This window comes from Gopherus evgoodei, chromosome 3, assembly GCF_007399415.2.
Source record: "Gopherus evgoodei ecotype Sinaloan lineage chromosome 3, rGopEvg1_v1.p, whole genome shotgun sequence".
NCBI classification, from domain to species: Eukaryota; Metazoa; Chordata; order Testudines; family Testudinidae; genus Gopherus; species Gopherus evgoodei.
In genome coordinates, this window is record NC_044324.1 from 182668319 (window position 1) to 182681803 (window position 13485).

Genomic DNA, 13485 nt, shown 5'->3' on the forward strand with positions numbered 1-13485 from the left:
CTTTTAAAATCTTATTTATTTTTAGAAAAAGTTTTGCTGAACTTTGGAATGAACTTGGATTACCTTGTTGCTCCGTAGTGTTAATCACAGGATAAGAGAAATACCTAGATATGCAACACCTGCAATTCCCTTACTAAAGATGATTATAATATTAGTGTCAATTACTTTAGTTAACTAACCCTGTCTTGACCTCTACCTAAAAGTCTGATCATAATTTAGCAGATCGATACATTTTTTTAAAGAGCCGATGAGCAAACACAATTGAAAGCTCACTCAGAAGTAAATCAAATGGGGCAAACAAAGCCTGCTATTTCTTTCCCCAGGAGGCAGGATGTTGCTTTTTCTGTTGCAAACTACTATGTACATTATTTTATTTATTTATTTTATTTATTTAGAATTCAGGTCTATCCTTCCTTTGTGCCTCATTCATAGCTGTCCAGAGGTTTGAGTCTCTTCCTCTTGTTCATGTCAGCTAATTACCTGGTAGCAGTTGTGCATGACATTTGTAATGAATGAATGTTAGACTTAAATAAGTTTACAACAATACACCTACTTAGTGAGTGAGACTCTCTGGAAGCCACTGGCCTGTAGTAGAGCTTGCACAGAGTTTCCCTCCAAACCTGGTTCAGATTTTCCTCCAAGGGCCTTCAGATCAGACCCCACCTTATTCAGCCAAGCTAGCACTTCTTTGCACTGTCCTTAGCCTGCCATGGGAAGCTGCCTCATACTTTGGTGCAACAACCATATAGTGCAAGTTGTCTGCTGATGCCATTGGTCCCCACAAGTGTGCATTAACTACTCTCACTGCTTTCTGTTGCTGGTTTCTGTTGGTGAAGAGTAGCTCATGCTAGCTCCACTGCAATTCTCTTCTGCACCACCCCTTCTTCCCCACCCCCCAACTTGCATGCTCTTTTGTGTCCCTCAGAGGGCTTCCCATACTACCTTCTGCTTTGGTTAGTCCAGGATCCTTTTTACAAACCAGCATTGGCAGGGAGATGGACTTGGAGGATCTAATAGGTCTGTAAACACGATACGAATGGGCTTCCATTTTTTATTATTTTCTTTTTGATTTCCTGAGAATTTCAGTGTTCACAAATTTTAAAAAATTGTAAAAATAGGTAAAAACCAAAACCAGGGAGAGGTGGGGAGCTATATTCATGAGGGTGTGAGGTGCTAGCAGTGTCACAGTTGAGGAAGCCTCCTGGTGCTTGCATCATTGGACAGTTTTGGCTGCCAGAACCCTGCCTCCTGCCTTTTGGACTCCCGTGCTGCACAGAGGAAGTGAACAGGGCTGTGCTAAATCCCTGGGATCAGGAGAGGAAAGGAAGGCTAAACCCTGCAAGTACCAGCTGCCCTGCCAGAGGAGCCTCTTCCTGAGCCTGGCCCTTCAGCACAGCCTCATCTGCTTCTGCACATGCACTGTCCAGCAGGGGAAGCAGACGGCCCTCTGTGCTCTGGGGCTGCGCTGAATGGCTGGGAACAGGAGGTGTCTCTGTTCGGCCAGAGTCCAGTACATATAGGGTGCAGCTCTCCACTCCCTGCAGGCCTGTCACTGCTGTGGTCAGGTAGTCTTGGCTGCCAGGACCTGGCACTCTGCCTGTCCAAAAAATTCTCAGATCCTGAAAAAGCCAAAATTTGGGTGAAAATTTGTAAAAAATAAATAAATAAATAAATAAAAATTAAAAATATGAGTTTTGAAAAAGACCAGGAGTTTCACTAAATAAATTGGAAACAATGAGGAGTCTGATGGCACCTTAAAGACGAACTGCCACCAGACTCTTCATTGTTTTTGTGAATACAGACTAACACGGCTACCCCTGTGATACTTAAATAAATTGGTAAATAGCAAGGGTTGGCAACCTTGGCCCACACCACTATCCAGAGCCCTCATTGGCCTCGAGCGCTGAACTGCGGCCAGTGGGAGCTGCGATCGGCCGAACCTGCAGACACAGCAGGTAAACAAGCTGGTCCGGCCCGCCGGGGTGCTTACCCTGGCGAGCCGTGTGCCAAAGGTTGTTGACCCCTGACCTACACTACAGTAATAAATCATACCTTGGATTGGCTCCTCCTAGAGGGCTAAAAACTGGCTTATTTACAACCCACCTCATGGAACAATCTCCACTCACTAAGGCTTTTCACCTACACATTTCCTTCAAGCTGTCTGATGTGGTGAGGACCAAATCTTCAGTCCCACTCCTAACACTTTTCTACATACTCGAACAACAGCACATATGTTATTTTAATCAGAAAACAGCGACTTAGTATCCTAGTACCCAGGTACCAAAAGGAAGTCTCATTGGATAAATATAAATGAATCATGACTATTCGTAGTCACTGGAGATCCCATGTAAAACTCTACAGATGACTGATGGATCTTCGAGTGCTGTCCCTGTGGGTGCTCCACTGTAGGTGACAGTGCGTCCCGGCACCGTTGATCGGAGATTTTCGGTAGCAGTGCCTGGTTGGGACGCACACACTCGGTATCTCCCGTCTCATTGGAATCTTCCTGAGCGCGTGTGTCCCGCACCCTCCCCAGTTCCTTCTCAACCATCCTTGGCCAAAGATGGGATTCGGAGCAGTGCTGATCCTCTTCCCTGGTTTTTGAATGAAACAATTACATAGAAATAGTTAGTAATATCCTAGTTGTTTCCCTTCCTTTAGAACAGTTACTTAGATTAAAAAAAGAAAAAAATTTCCTCAGGTTTGTCTCCCAGTAAGACACTCTCCCCTGGCATTACTAGTTCAATAAGGCCAGGGGCTTCAGGATTCAAGGAATGTGCTTCCTGTCAGGACTTTATGCCAATGTCCAATGGGCACTCGCACTGTGTGAAGTGCCTTGGCAAGACACATCCCTGCCAAGTGTGTCCACTGCACGAGCCTCAAAACCAGGGCTCATCCTGACAGGAACCTGCCGCTGAAACTGTTTCTCATGCAGAAATCCCTGCAGCCGCCTCTGGAGACAGGTAATGGCAAACCCTCTCCCTCACGCTCCCCGGCCAGGTCCGAACGGCCGGGAACATGGCTTCACCCTCTCTGGAGCAGAGGCAAGAAGCTCTGCAGCTGCCTGTGGAGCAGAGCAGTAAACCTGCTCCCTCATGCTCCCCTGCCAAGGCAGAACCGACCGGGAGCCCGGCTTCACCCTCTCACGTGAAGAGGCAGGAAGCCCTAATGTCTCCTCTCAGAGACACTCGAGGGTAACTGATCTCCTGCAGAGTCTTTACCCTTGATGCTGTCAGCGAGGAGAGCAAGCAACTCTGACTGTCCCTGCACTTTACAAGCAACTCTCACCGGGCTCTAAAGCAGGGACCCGACTTCCCGCAGCGGGAAGCTCTCCTCGGCACCGGTTTCCTCGGCACCGACAATGGACCTGGTGCCAACAACGAGTTCCACCTCCGGCACCGAGCCTGCCTGCTACCCCCAGCAGATTCAGACCCTCTGGGAGGCGCTCTCAAACAGCTCTCGGCTGCTGCCAAAGTGAAACTAAAATCACTCCGGGCTGCTGCTCAGACTTCATGCTCTGCAGCACACCAGCCTATGGAGCAGCAACAATTCCTGCATCAGAAGGATATTTCTGTGGCCCCTGAGCCTGACTCTCTGCTCCGGGACAGGGAGCACTCATTGTTTGAACAGCAGCTCTCCTCACATGACCTGGATACTTTCACTGATAGTGAGAACGGCACACAGCAGCAGGCAGGGTTCTCCCTGCCTGAGTCTCCCCCTCCACCGGAGCCATATATACCCCAAGACATGGGGCATCATAAGAATCAGCCTCAGTTTCCCTACTTTGTCCCCCAGTGGCCGGGATCCATTTTTTTTCCTACCCGATGCCCTGACCTCAGTGGTACCCGTGGTCGGCTCCTGCCACTGCTTCTCCTTGCGCTCCTTCTATCAGACCGCAAGCTCATCCTATGCCTATATCCCCAGCTCTATCAACATCTAGAGCTCCTGAAACCCCTCCTGACGACGTGGGCTATGACTCCTTCCCTGTTTTACTGGCTCCTGCCTCGCCATCAGCCGCAGAAGTCTCCCTTATGCCTCCATCTCCACAAAACATGGACGGCTTTATGCAATTCCACGAACTCAGGACATCCCTTTGGAGGAAGTCCAGGAGACACAACATAAGTTTCTCAAAATCCTCCAACCCTCTGTACCTTCAAAGATAGCACTGCCCATAGAGAAAGCTTTCCTAGAACCAGCTGGTACATTCTCGCAGACTCCTCCTCCATTCACCAACATGCAAGAAAGCTCAACATAAATACTACATGCCTGCGAGGGACATTGATTTCTTATTTTCCCACCCACAACTCAATTCTATTGTGGTTGATGCAGCAACACACAGAACAAAGCAGCCACTCTACTGGCTCACTCTGCAGGACAAGGACCTCAAACGTCTTGATGTCCTGACTGCAAGGTTTATACTCTTCTACTTTGCAATTTAGAATTGCAAATTTATTCTACTCTCCTTGCAAGCTATGACCATGACAACTATAACAAGCTCTTTGATTTGCCTCCCATATACCGAAGGACAGGAGAGCAGACTTCCAATTAGTCCTCGTTGAAGTTCAGTTGGTATCTAGCATGGCACTATAACCATCCCTGGACGTGTCTGATCCAGCAGCCCGCACCACTGCAGTGGTGATGTGCTGGTCTTCTTGGCTCTCAGCATCTGATATCCCCAAAGATTTGCAGTCCAAAGTGGAGAGTCTCTCCTTTGACAAAGATAACCTCTTTTCCCACAAACACACAAACAAACAAACCCAATATGAAATCTTTCACACTATGAAAGACTCTAGAGCCACTTTCTGCACATTGGACACTTACCCTTGTCTCCTGGGGAGGGTCAGGTATCAACCTTACCAAACGCCCAGCACAGAACAATATCACCAACCCCAGTCTACACCGTATGACACTGGTAAAAACCGCAACAGACCTCTTAGATGCAGGCTAACCCAGGCACAACCAACTACTTCCCACCATTGGGTAACAAACAATTTTGAAGTGCTGGTCGGGGGTACGTGCAACCACCCCTTGACTCCACCGTCTATTTGCCCATTTGGCTACCGCCTCCAGACTTTCCACCATGTCTGGCAACAGATCACGCAGGACCATTGGGTCCTGCAAATAGCTCAGTCAGGTTACTCCATCCCTTTCCTATTTTCCCTGCCTATCCTTTCTCCTTCTCTGACCCTCTTAGGGACCCCTCTCACGAGCACCTTCTCTGCATGGAGGTGGCTCATCTTCTCCACCTAGATGCAGTCAAACGTGCTGATGCAACATCGGGGAAAAGGATTCTACTCCCAGAAGAAAGACGGGGGGTGGAGACCTACACTGGATCTATGCCAACTGAACATGCTTGTACAGGTGCAAAAATTCAGGATGGTCACACTGGGCACAACAATACCCACACTGCACAAGGGGACTGGTTCACAGCTGTCACCCTACAAGATGCCTATTTCCATATATACATTCATTAAACCCAGCAGACATCGTTTTCTGCATCACACTGACTCCGCCACCGAACATATTGGCCTCCCTACATTGGTAGACAAAACCAGAGAACCTATGCACGGACGTTCCCTTCCATCCACACTCTCCAGTATTCATGTTAACCATGGTCGCTTCCCAGATAAACTGCGGACTGCACTTAGGCAACCACAAGGCACAGGGCCTCTGGTCCCTATTAGAGATGCGTCCGCACATCAATCTCCAAGAACTCCGAGCTGTCAGGCAGGGAGGAGCACAATCTCACTCCCTATGCACAACTGCCATTAAACTATGGAATTGGTGCATACATCATCACGTAAAAGTCACCGCTTCCTACCTGCCCACGTATCACAACACTAGTGCCGACACACTCAGCAGACAGTTCTCCGAGAAACACGAATGGGAATTACATCCATCAATACCCCAACAGCTGTCCTCCCACTGGGGCACTCCATTGATAGACCTGTTTGCCGCTCCTCAAACTGCAAATGCCATCTATTTTGCTCCAGAACAGGACTCGGAAACACACCTTATTCCTTGGAACAACTCTTTCATGTACACTTTTCCACTGATTCCACTCATACACAGGGTTCTACGCAACATCACAGAGGACAAGGCCCGGGTCATACTTTTTGCCCCAGCTTGGCCCAGGCAGACATGGTATCCTTACCTGCTACGCATGTCCATCCATCCTCCCCGTACTCTCCCCGACAGACCGCATCTCTTCTCCCAGAACTACGGTCAGCTTCTTCATCTGCAGCTCTGGAAACTCCATCTGATGATGATGTTCTTTCAAGGTTTCAATCCCACAAATTAGCCTGCTCAGAACAGGTCCGACATATCCTCCTGCACTGTAGAAGGGACTCCACTCCTAAGACTTACCTGCAAAAGTGGAAATGCTTCTCCATCTGATGCTTCCACAGATGCTTAATACCCCAGACTGCAACCCTCCCCAACATCTTAGACCATCTTTTCAAACTAAAACAGGACATGTTTTCACTTGGTTTTATCACAGTACGTCTCGTGGCCTTTACCACCTTCCATGACTCTCTGGACGGCTATTCACTTTCACATGCCCCACCATGAAACACTTCTTCACGGGCCTGCAAAATCTCTACCCTGAGATTCATTCACTAGTAGCCTCCTGGAGTCTCAACCTCATTCTCTGCACTCTTATGAAACCTCTTTTCTAGCCCCTGGCCACTTCGTCCCTGCTCTGCATGTCCAGGAAAGTGGCTTTCTTGGTTGCCATAACGTCAACAAGAAGAGTTGGTGAAATAAGCGCCCTGATGGCCTACTCTCCCTACACCATTTTCTCTAAACACAAGCTTACCATACAAACCTGGCCCAAATTCCTCTCCAAGATGGTGCTACCTTCCACCTTAACCGGTCAATACACTTACGTGTATTCCATCCCAACCCTCACATGACTCCACAGGAAGTTGCATCACATACCCTCGATATCCGACGGGTTCGTGCATTCTATCTTGACAGAACTAAACCATTTCGTGAATCCCCTAGGCTTTTGTTTCTACTACCAAGAGATCAAAGGGTGATGCTATCTCTAAACAAAGACTCTCCAAGTGGATCTCCACCTGCATCAGATTTTGCTGTCAGACCAGAATATTCAACCACCAGAGGGTGTTAGGACTCATTTTACTAGAGCAATGTCAACATCCATTGCCTTCCTCCACAGCGTACCTGTTACAGACGTATGCAAGGTGGCTATGTGGACATTTGACCACACATTTGCCAAACATTATGCTATCGCATGGGATACTACAGCAGACACCATAGTCGGCCATATGGTACTTTCTACCTTTGTTCCTCACACAACTCCAAAATCCCACCAGCCATAGTGGGTACTGCTTTACGTTCACCTACAGTGGAGCAGCCACAGGGACAGCACTCGAAGAAGAAGAGAAAGTTACTCACCTTGCAGTAACTGAGGTTCTTAGAGATGTGTGTCCCTGTGGGTGCTCCACTCCCCACCCTCCTCCCCTCTACTTTGGAGATTTCTCCACGGTAGAGAAGGAACTGAGGAGGGTGCGGGACGCATGCGCTCAGGAAGATTCCAACGAGACGGGAGATACCAACTGAGTGCATGCGTCCTGACCAGGCACTGCTACCGAAAATCTCCGATCAGTGGCACCGGGACGCACTGTCACCTACAGTGGAGCACCCACAGGGACACACATCTCGAAGAACCTCAGTTACTGCAATATGAGTTACTTTCTCTTCCGTTTTCTGACAATGGGTAGGGTTCTGTGGCCTGCTTTGTGCAGGGGGTCGGACTAGATGATCACATTGGTCCCTTCTGACCCTAGAATCTATGAATCTATTCTGGAAAATCAAAGAAAATCATTTATTTTAAATGTTTGAGAAATATAAAAATTGAAAAAATTCATTTTTAGTAAACAAATGTTTTGTTAAGATTTTAAGCTTTTAACATTTTAATTTTTTTTAATTGAAGACTATTTCAGAATGAAGTCACTTTGATTAAAAAGATTGAAATGTTTCATTTTGAAAACATCAAAATGAACAGTTGATACCTTTTCCAAAAATTTTGTGGAGAGTGTTTTTGCCAAAACAATTGGGCAAAACTGACAGGACTTCACAAAACACTTCAGTTTTGCCAAATCTAAAATTTTTGCTAACAAAGAAAAAAAAGACTACAAAATGGCACCCAGCACTTGTCCCATCGTACTTTGTGCATCAGCGTTTGGTGTTCTTGCATTATTCTTACGCTGATATTTTGTTTTTTCTAAATTCTTCCTGTTGCCTTCAACTGGATATTAATCTTCACTTGTACTCCCAAACAGCTGCCACAACCCATTTCACAGGTAACTGAATTTCGGTGATAAAATACCTACTGCTTGGGATATCAAAGGTGTGATTCAATAACGTAAGCGTAATTAAAGACGTGTGTTATAGTGAAAAAATTGCCAGACTATGGTTCTACTTCTGCAGCTGTGCAAGCGCATGACTGCAGTAGCCTGTCCATATACTATCAGTTTTGGCATAGGAGCCTAAATATTGACATTTCTTCTGGGCTTAGACTTCCTATGGAAAACTGTAGCTAAGAGCACTTTTTACAGCTGATACAAATTTCAAGGCAACAGATGTTTTTGAATAGTACAAATATTATAGCAAATTTAATCTTTTGTGTGTGTGTGAATAACTTCAAGTATTTTTTCTTAACTAAAATGAGAAGTTCAGACCTATGGAGAGGTGAGTGAAATTTTAACGTCTCTTTTTGTTACATTTAATTTTCTGATGACAATATAAATCAATACTAAGTGATCCCAAATTAAACCTATAGTGTCATAACTTCATGGAAAAGGGAAAGAAATTATGCAGGGAATATGTAGCACCAGGACTATCTCTGTCCTTGGTTTATTTGGACAATTGTAGAATAATTGCAAAGCAAATTAGGCATGCAGCTGCACTCACATTTTGCATGCAAGATGGTTTGTCTACATTTTTTTATAAGCTCTGGCTGTTAAGTCTGAGACTACTGATAATTTAATGTGCCACTAGGATAAATGGGACATTTCATTCCTCTTAGAACTGTTTTTTGTCTACCGAGCTACATTAGTTTCTGTACAAAAGGCTACTTTTGCAACTAGAAGGGCTCAGTTCTTTTTTTAAATGGAAGTTTTGCATTCTGCAGAATATGAAGGTGTCTTGGGGCCAGATCCTGTGTTTGTGCAGGGAGTTTAACACGCCTTTATCTAGGATATGCTTGGCAGAAATAATGGTTTATTTAGCATGATTATTCACTTCTATTTCATTGGCAGGTTGTCGCATTCTGAAACTATTTCTGTGATCTCTTACTTCTAGATTATGCTTCATTTTTCTTCTCTGCTTTTTAATGGGAGATCTTACCATGACAGTCAGTTTGGAGAAGTATGTCTCTCATACTTGACCTTTCCTATCCCACTGAAGCAAAATGTGGTGTGTTGGTCTCACTTTCCTATATTCTGCTGGTTAAAGTTGTTCTTAGTGGGTTTCAGGTGTGCCTGGTGTCTTCTGATTTCTGTTTCTAGTTGGTCACTGATTCTGGTTTGGGAGGGAGCAATCTGACATATTCATTCTCTCTCTCTCTCTCTCTCTCTCTCTCTCCCTCTCTCTGTTGAGATTCAGTAGCCTCATAAGGGAGTGCAAAGCTTTAATTAGATGATCTACTGCAAACCTGCCAGATAGTCCTTTTGTGCTGACTTTTCATCGTGCATTTAATTCTAATGCTGGCCTTTTCTGGAAGTCTGATTTCTCTGCAGCACCAGTCAGAATAATTATTCACTAATGGTGACGCTGACATTCTAGTGGGCTAACATCCATAAGACAAATTGATTATGACTACTTTAGGGAGCCATGTCTGGTGGTTTAAGTACAGGATTGGGAGCGCACAAAGCTGGGTTCTATTCCTATGTTTGTGAGCACACCTACCTTGAGTACATTTTGACTCCTAATTCATTAATGTTTGTAACGTACTTTGGGATCCTCATATAAATGCATCAGTCAGTGAACATAATAGACGTGAAGTAAAATCTTATAAAAGATTGCTACAAGTAAGACTAGTTCCGATTTAACTGAAAATAAAGAGCTCTGCATTTCTTCACTGTTTATTTATCAGAAATAACTTTATCTAGGCATTCATCTCCCAGTAGGGGACCATTATCACATGACTCTTCTCTTCCTCTAGCCTTATCTCTTAATTAACTAATCCCTAATGCTCTTAATTTTTTTAAGTAAGCATGTGATCTGTCCTCATTTTACATTGACTCAGTTAAGGGCAATGATTTTTTTAAAAAATCTAGTAAAAATTCAGTAGAGTGTTGTTAGAATGCCTTCTTCTTTACTCCATCCTTGTAAATTGTCTTTAACAATTGCAGTTATTCTGGGGAGCCTAATATAGCCTTCCTATGCTACTTGCTAAGACGCACACACACAGAGAAGGGACTATTTGTTCAGTATTATCGGGTGTCCAGGGTAGTGTAATGCATGAAGGTTAATCTTATAAATTGTATTAAGGTTACTTAGGACCTATTTGCTCTGAGGAAGTGGTTTGTTTTCCTCACTCAAACGCTTTATCAAATAAATGTTCCATGTTGGTCAAATAAATGTAATTGATAAAATAGCCTCCTTTGCTGTGTGAATTATGTTTTAACAGTAAATGGCTGTTACTTAAGTGTTTAAAATTTAAAACCTTAAGCCAGTTTTCAAACCTGGATGTCTGAAGTTAGGCTTAATTGAAGGTACCTTAAAACAGGGGTTCTCAAACTGCCAGGTTATTTACATAGGGGGTCGTGAGCTGTCAGCCTTCTCCCCACCCCCCAACCCCACTTTGCATGCAGTATTTATAATAGTGTTAAATATATAAAAATGGTTTTTAATGTATAAGGGGAGTCGCACTCAGAAGCTTGCTATGTGAAAGGGGTCACCAGTACAAAAGTTTGAGAACTACTGCCTTAAAATGAAGTGATCTGATTTGTATTCGTTTTGGGCATGCCCACCTCCTACTGAAGTCAATATGAACTGTAGATGCTTCAACACCTTTTGGAAATCAGACCTAACTTCAGTCACACAGGTTTGAAATCTTTATCCTTTATTATTATTTTAAATTAAAGTTTAAGTGGGGTGTTTTTTAATGCAATGGCTCTCTGGGTCAGATTTTTTTTTTAAAAGTTAAATTGAATTGTAAAACCACTTGAATTGATTTTCAGAGACCCGTCAGCTCTCACTGACTTCAGTTGTGCTTTTCATCACTTCTGAAAATCGGGCCCTGGGAAATTATATTGTTCTTGAGGTCATTGGGAGCTGCTGGGTACCAGGACTTTTTAAAGTTAGACCATTTACTTAAGTGCCTGAATGTAGACTAAGGAGTCTTACTTGGGGATTTTATGCTTGGAAGTCTTGCCCTTAACTCCTTTTTTTAATTCTCATTAATCATTCAATCTTGCATACACAAAACTCCCAGTGATGTGAGTGGAGAGTCTTAGGTGCACAAGGAACTCAATGATTCCAGTGCATTGTGTTACCAATAAGAACTGGGAGAGCTGGAAGTGTGTCTGCACTTCCTTAACCTATCCAGAAGCTCAAGATGTGGAGCATGTGTTTTTTTCTGAAAGTATTGTTCACAGGAAGGAAGGTTTCCAATTATGAAAACCTATAAAATAGGGCATTTATATACAAACTGAAGACATTAATTTAGAACCCAAAAGATCAGCTATCATGCAAATTAAGGAAAAACTGTATTCAACTGTATATATTTAACATTTAACAGTGTTTTTCTTGCAATATATTTTAATATGTAAATTTACATTTGCAAGCAGCATATATATAGATCTATAGACCAGCATTTACAATATCACAGATTATCTGGTTTCTGACTGAGATTGGACAAATAAATATATTACAGTTTATATAATACAAATCAGTCATCATACAATCCAATAATAATCATAAAATATTACAGAGACTTTCCTTAAGTGGGAAACTTTCTTATTCAATGTTAGCATATTTAGTGTTTGATTTTATTTGAGCCCATTTTCAGTAACCAATAAAGCCTATTCTCTCTGTGTCCTGACACAGATCTGTCTCCTACAATCTGTCTGTCCATCTAACACAATGAGGCAACTGCTCTTGGGATCAGCTTTGCAATGCTCATGTAGAAACAGAAACAGATACGAGAGAGCACAAAGAGCCCTCATAAAGGGAGAGGTCAGAATCCTTGTCATGAAATTCTTCATCTGGGTCATCTTTTGCAAAGCTTTCTTACTGATAGATCTGGACATAAGAAACACTAATCAACAGCTTGTCATTTGCCATGGACCAGCTGAGATGGGCACTAGATCATGTGGATTTCTAGCTGAGGAAGGCGGCAGTTTAACTTTGTGCTATGCACAATGTTCCTCAGCAAAGCATGAATGGTAGCAAGTGGAGTTTAGCATGGACTTATCTGTTGATGCCCTCATGCTATTTCTGTTTTGTGGTGTGAAAAGCTAGTTTGATTTTTCTCACAATTGCTTTATATCTACCTTGAGGAGATAGAAAGGTACAATATGAAAAAACACCCACATGCAAATGAACTGTAATGTCCTGGACACCAAAATGTAGAATATGGCTTGACATACAGAACATCCATGTCTGGCAAGTTAACGGATTCCATCTATCAAAAGCGGAGTTGTCCACTAGTTAAAATAAAAGTTACAGTAGCTGTGTCTCTGGAATACCACTGGGAAGAACCATTTAGGAAACATACAATTCATTAGAAAATATAGCTATTTAGTGGTACACTGATCAGGCAGTTGTAGACAAAGCAGTCAACTTGATTGGTAAAATGTAGTTGAGAGAAAATATCCTCAATTAGACCAAAGAGTAAAACTTTTGCAGAGAGAAGTTTAAAAAGTTCAGTGCCTGACCTTTGCTGATGTTTAATTCTTTAGAACTGTACCTATACTACTAACAATGTGGGTTAGGCTAGGTTTTGCCCTCTACAGTTTGTTTGTTTGCCTGGGCTTGTCCAGCAGCTGTGCAAACAAATACCCTAGATATCTCTTTGCAAGAGCCGGCACTCAGCAAGTTAATTCTCTGTTTTATTCCAACTTCGTAGAGCCTTGATGTTTCTCTGGCTAGCACCATATTTTGAGTGATATAAAATGTGTTCCAAGTGCACCCAGAAGTAAGTCTCTGACAAAGAATTAATAGAATCACACCCTAAATTTTCTCCTTTTAGCACCTTTTACGTTATGGTAAGTGGTAAAGGAAATCAAAGGACCATAATCTGGCAAACTAATCTACTCTGAGATTGGATTAGTCTCATTTTTTCCAATGGTCCAAGGATAGGTTTAATGCATTTTTCTACTTATGGACAAATGAAATGGATTTGTAAATAATTTGTAAATGCTTTAAGTGTTAATTTCCAAGGTGCCATTTTTTGTTATGAGTTAGTTGCCAGGAATTCTTTGGAGAAAGAGCTTAGGTTTCATATTTTTAAAC